Consider the following 6,870-nt stretch of genomic DNA (forward strand, 5'->3'; position numbering starts at 1 on the left):
TGCACATTCTGTGTACATGCCTGCATAAAATGCGTATAGGTATATGCTAGTAATTGTAGACATATTCTCCAGATGGGTTGAGGCATCTGCTACTAGAAAGGACGATACCTGCACTGTGGTAAAGTGTCTTATGAGTGATATCATCCCCAGATTTGGAGTCCTCACCAACATCAACAGTGATAGAGGATCTCATTTCACAGCCCAAGTTACAAAAGCGCAAAAGCACTTGGTCAGGCGTTAGGATTCAATTGACAAATACATATCCCATACTAATTTCAGTCTTCTGGATTGGTAGATGGCATGAATGGGATACTAAAAAAACACACTTCTGCCAGGTTTGCCAGGAGACGGGATTAAAATGGCCCCAAGGCATTGCCTATAGTAATGTATACCCTACAAAATCAAGTTAGCCATACAACTAAACTGACCCTTTTTGAAATATTAATGGGAAGATCTACAGTATATGAATGGGAACAAGGCCCCTTTTGGTACCCATTCAGAGTGGTTTAATCTGAACTAATGAGAATACTTTGCAGTAGGCTCAAACTCTTTGTGAGGCAATACGGGGAAATCAATATGGTACAGGCGCTGCCCAGCTCAAGGAGAAGTAATAGTCACCATTCTAAACCAGGAGATTATGTGTTGTTAAATCACTAGAAAAAGCTCTCTTACTCCTAGGGGGAAAGGCCCTTACCAAGTGCTGTTGACCACTAGAACGGTGCTGAAGGATCTGACTGGATTCATGCAAACTGGGAACACCGCCCTCCCTGAAGGCTGAAGAGAAAAGCAAAAAGGAAAAAAGTTAGGAGAAGAAGGATTTAGTGGCTGCTGTGATGGGACTAATCCTTATCCTCACTTTAGTGAGAGAAGGGAAACAAACAAATACCTGCTTAAAAAGTGGCTTACGAGAATGCTAATCGCACTAATGTGCTGGGCTTTCCCCTTCATGGAGAAGGAGAAATCCCTCCGATGGCCAGACCCTTTAATAGAACTGGATTTACCTGCTGAGGAAACCTTACACACCCGGGGTCTGTAAGAAATGGAACAGTGGTAAGAAGCAAATATTTTATAGGGTGGTATTTCCTCAGTTACAACAGACCTCACTCGATTAGTCCCAAAGTGGAAGTTAGAGGGTAATTGAGTAGAGCCCCCAAATTCCCCAATGTTGTACATAGATGGAAAAGGGACCCCTGTAGGACAGAGCATCCATAATCAGATATTAACTTCAGGATCATATAAATGAAATCACCCTCAGTGGTAATTTCTGGATTTGCAGGAATTGGGAATACCTGTGGGTGCCAAAAGATTGGACTGGGGATTGGTATTTGGGGTACATTGTACCATTTATGCATCCATATTTACAATCTGTATCATGAGCTTCAGGGTAAAAGGAAACGTACAATGACAGAGAGTGAGAGAATTTGGATGATATCCTTTCCAATGTACAGGGGCAGGATGAATAATGAGAGAATGGATTATTATGGCTTCCTCATTTAAGAAGAATTAGCAATTGAAACACCATATGCTTTTGGTCACACTAGAGAATCCTTTTCAGAAATATCAGCCGAGTCAGTAGCAGTAAGAACCGTAGCATTAACAAAACATAATGGTCCTAGACTTTGTGTTGTCTGAAAAAGGAGACACTTGTGCCCCAACAGGATGTGAATGTTGCACTTATATCCCCGATAAATCAGAAAATATTGCTCATCTAACTGATCACATTAGACAAGCTGCGATGAAAAGAATCAAAGAAGGACGGGATCAGTTTCATAAATAGGATGCTCCTGGAGGATGCTGGCTATTTGAGCAGGTGGTGGGATACGTTGGTTCACTGTGGTATAAAACTGGCTGCAATAACTGTAGTTGTGCTGCAATGCTTATGTAGAGCAAACCCCACCTGGGGAGGGAAGCGGCCTCTTACATTACAAAGGAGAGCTCCAGAGGAAGAGGAAAACAAAGAGGATTATTTAGCTAGGAGACTTTTACTTCCGGGGCATGCAGCCTCTTTTGCTGACACTGATCTTTAAGGTTGATCGTATGATCAGATAGGAGGGAATTATGGCAGAAGGGTCAGCAAAGGGTTAATGGTCTAAGTAGTTAACTTGCATTTTTCTATTTGAAGTTTGTAACCCAATGTGCTATGTTTAGACTTCCCGACAGCATATTCAGGATGCAGCAAGTGGCCGTAAAGAGGAACATGCACTTGTGTTATCCAGTCACTTGTCAGTTCCATGATTAAAAAAACAGATGTACTTACTTGCTCCTGGTTATGTAACAGTTTGTGGAACAACTTCACTTGCATGTCAGTATTTGCCCGTTCACCAGTATGCAGAAATTGCTCTGTAACTCAGAGCTTTGCACTCTGCTGCAGGCTATCCATGATACCATGCTGAATAAAGGTATAACCACCTGCTCTGGTCTCTGGAGTCATTCTTCACTGACAGTCACAATACCACATGCAATGAATCTGCTCTCATGATTTGAGTATTGTGTATCTTCACAGAGAGTTAAAAATGCAAAAATAGCTTTTGTTATTAAACTTTAGGTTTTGTTATTGTGTATCAGAGCATAGAGCTTGAATTGTGGATTCCATAATGCAATTTTGAAAATAGTTTCTGCCAAGTGTTTCTTCACAAAGGGTAAAATGTAGGATCTAATATTTATCAAAAAGTGAGTAGATTCAACCTTCAAGTATGAATTGTATTTCATACTTGTATAATGTTAATTAAGACCATAAGGTATAGGGGCAGAATTAGGCAATTTGGCCCATTGAGTTTGCTCCACCATTTCATCATGGCTGATCCAATTTTCCTCTCACCAATTTAACTGTAATTTCAGTGTTTTAAACCATTCAAGTGTTTTGGCAAATTAATTTTGTCCTGTAGAAAGGAGCAAAAGAGAATAAGGGATTATTTATAATCCAGGAAATGATCTAGCCTGCCTAATGTAATTATAACACTCCGTTATACAAAACCACATGTTTCTTGGGAAGAAATTTTTAAAATTTTGTTAAAATCATAGGGCTATTTGAGGGTAAATAGCTAGGAAATTCCACTCTGAGGCCCATTTTCAGCTAATTAAGACTAATCTGCAGATCACGTTGGCTTTACAATTCCATAAAGTTTGTACGAGCTAATGTTCTGTACAATCTGATACTCTGTTACATTAATAAAGCACCTTGTTAAATGTATAAAACATGTCTGCATCAGTGTTAAAAACACAAACGCGAGGAAATCTGCAGATGCTGGAAATCCAAGCAACACACACAAACTGCTGGTGGAACGCAGCAGGACAGGCAACATCTATAAGAAGAAGTACAGTTGCGTTTCAGGCCGTGGTCTTGGCCCAACGTTGACTGTACTTCTTCCTATAGATGCTGCCTGGCCTGCTGAGTTCCACCAGCATTTTGTGTGTGTTGCTTGCATCAGTGTTATCTTGTATTTCCATACAAGGCAACATTAGACTGTTACACATCTATTGTCAGAGAAGTACTTGCATAAATAGGTAAACCACCTTCATACAAGCAAGGACAGAAAACAGGGCAAAGTGAGTATACTTATTTATTTAGTAAGTTATGGGTCAAAGTATTTAGTGAGTACATTTCTAACTCTTCTGGCTTCAGTCTCGTTGCCACCTGTTCTGAAATTGTTAGGTTGTGTGGGGGTTGCATTCAAGAGAACAATGAAATGCCATACTGCTGCCACCATGTGTTCCAGCACGTCATGACAGTGTTTCTAGAAATCTCTGGTTACCCCGTCCACACTACTGTGCCCTATTGGTGTTTTCAAATTTACACACACTGGAGGGCGTTTTAGAAAAGCTCCGTTTTCAGGGGAGGAAAATGCTGTTTCAGTGTGGATGGAGGGTCAAAACAAAAAGAAAAGGCTTCAGTTACGGAATTATCCAGACTAGTGTGGACGTAGCCTGATGTTTTATGAAGGACACAAAGCCAGGCATCACTGCAGTGGGAGCAGGCCACAGTCCCAGTTCAGCGCAGAGCTGAGTAAAAGTTGTGGAGCAGAGAGCTGAGACAGCCCTCGCCTCGCCTCCAGTTCTGGTACCCTGACCTTCTCAATCTGGCCCAGCGCTTAAATCGTCCAGACATCGGGTTGTTCCTCACTACTCTGGGACCTGGACCCTGTCGCCACAATTCAGCCCAATCCTGACCTTTCCAATTCAGCCTGGCACTTAAATCGATCAGACGTCGGGTCTTTCCTCACTCCTGCCTCCGCCATGCCTCGCCTTCACCTCTGCACGCCTCTCCATTGTCAGCAGTGATGGTTTTTAATGAGATCTTTAGTAATTTTATTTGTTTTGTATTTTGCAGCTGATGAGTAGTCACTGGACATAACCAGTGCCATCTTAAACCAGACTGAAAGAATTGTACTTAAGCTAAAAATTGTACTGGTTCAATATTGTCACATGTACTAAGATACAGAGAAAGTTTTTGTTTTATGTGAACCCCCCCCCCACCCCACCAGACAGATCAGGCTATATGTAATCACATCGACATATTAAAATTAAAATAGAATGCAGACTATAGAATTGCAGTTACAGAGAAAGTGCTGTGCTGGTACATAAATAAAGTGTAAGGGCCAAAACACAGTAAGTTGGGAAATGAAGAGTTCAACTTGCAGCATATGGGAGGACTGTTCAAGAATTTGTTAACAGTAGGGTAGAAGCTGTTAATTCAGGACACCCTTCCCAGATGCTTTAAGCTACACGTGCTGAGGGCTGGCATGGCAAAACAATACAAAATATTGTAGTTTGCTGGTAGTGTCCTTTCCAAGCTAATGCATTATTTCACAACCATAAGCACTAAATAAAAATGCCACTGAAAGATTTGAGGAAAAACTTTACAGTTTACTGCAACATAAAACAGATACATCAGTTAAACTTGTAAATAAATTTCCAATTTTATCATTTTTTTTCATGTAGAACAATGTCAGTTTGTGCTTGGCAGACGGCTACAGTATAAATTAGGCACTGAAGCAAAGAGGACAGTATTCAAAGGCAAGTCAACTTTGCTATGGGACCAAGAGAGTAAGGAGACAGAAGAAGACAGATGGACTAATGTAAGGACATGGAGAAGTACTATACCCGGAATGGAAGGAGGGAAGGAAGGGATAAAGATGGAAATAAAGTCAGTAGAGACAAGTAAAATTCTATTTATTGATGAGAACACGGGGAATTCAGCATAGGTAGGGAAAACTTGCCATGCTCATAAACAGCGTGCAGGGTTTGGACAAAGCAGTACAAAATTGAAGTTTAACATTAATGCTGTTAGCAAGTTTAGACCATAGACTGCTGTTTTGGCTTTGTGTCAGCTGTGGAGGCAGGGCTGATCTTTATATTAACTTTCCAGGGCCAACATATCTTCTGAGGAAGCAGGAGGTTTATCAAGTGGATTCAGAAAGCTAGTTTTAAGGACAACAATTCAAATACTACAACCATTCTTGGTGCCTTTCTGAGGTGAAGAGGGTTGAGGATGGGGAGGGAGCAGGAGTAATAAATTAGTTTCCTGCTTCTAATTATTATTGAGTGATCCATGTTGTTACATGGGACTGGAGGCGCTGGAAACTGGACCAAAAGGCAAACCTCTGAAGGAACTCAATGAATCAAGCAGCATCCTTCTCAACCCACTGAATTTATCGGGCAGTTTGCTTTTTATATGTTGTGAAAATTGGCACTGCTACTGTTTTCCTTGCCAGCAAAGAATGAACTAATGGGGAGGCCGCTATACATTCACCGCCCAGCAAGATTTCATATGCTATTCAAATGACTGTGAAGAAATCAATACCTGAGGACATTGCTTGTGTGAAAAAATAAAAATATGCAAGATTGCTTTTCAACACACACAAAATGCTGGAGGAACTCAGCAGGTCAGGCAGCATCTATGGAAATGAATAAACAGTCGACGTTCCAGGCCGAGACTCTTCTTTATTCATCTCCGTGGATGCTGCCTGGCCTGCTGAGTTCCGACAGTATTTTGTGTGTGTTGCTTTGGATTTCCAGCACCTGCAGATTACCCTTGTGTTGAAGGTCACTTTTATTTTGTTCTGTTGTATTTGGCCTTTCAAAAAGATCAGGAAGCAAGTGCAATGTAAATGAACATTTTTAAACAATGGTTTGTAAAAATTCACCTGCATTTCATACCAGTTTCTAACTTTCAGCGTTTTAGAGAATATGTGGTGATGCAGCACAATTTTCAGAAGATGAATTGTTGCCTGAAGAATCAAAAAATCATTGACCCACCAGTAAGCTGGTGACAGTGGATGCTGTGTAAAGACAAAGCTGAAAGCAACCAGAGGAGGGTGGCAATGTTTTCACAGTCTGAGGCTGACCACAATCCTACTCCGATTTGCTGTGTTCTTGAATCATCAGCTGTTGCATTTATCCTGCTGGATGCATTACAACCCAGAAACTTAATGGTATTTATTTTTCTTCGCTTATCTATAGAAGATTGTAATTTCTGTTTATACAGTGAAGCAGGGTAAATTCGGACGAAAGAACTTAAACTAAACATTTGGAACAATAAACACAACAATAAACATATAAATTTGAGGTATCGCCTTTTATGTATTGTTCCATTAATGAAAACTTTACAGAGGCTTCCTGGCAACTGTTTGCATAATTAACCCAGCTCAGCCACTGAGATCCTCAAACACATGCTACTTACCACAGATTACGTCATTTGGTCCATGTATCCCCCTTGTTAGAGGACCTGAAGTAGCTTCCACTCAGGCCACATTTTGATTTTTAAAATCATTTTTCCCTTCCCTACCACCAGCGTGCAAGTGTCCTATGTCTCTGTACTTAAGTTGAAGGTTTTCATGCATCGCCAGTTCTTACGGGTCTGCTGTTGAAAGC

The sequence above is a fragment of the Hypanus sabinus genome, chromosome 17 (genome assembly GCF_030144855.1).
Source record: "Hypanus sabinus isolate sHypSab1 chromosome 17, sHypSab1.hap1, whole genome shotgun sequence".
In the NCBI taxonomy this organism is placed as follows: domain Eukaryota; kingdom Metazoa; phylum Chordata; class Chondrichthyes; order Myliobatiformes; family Dasyatidae; genus Hypanus; species Hypanus sabinus.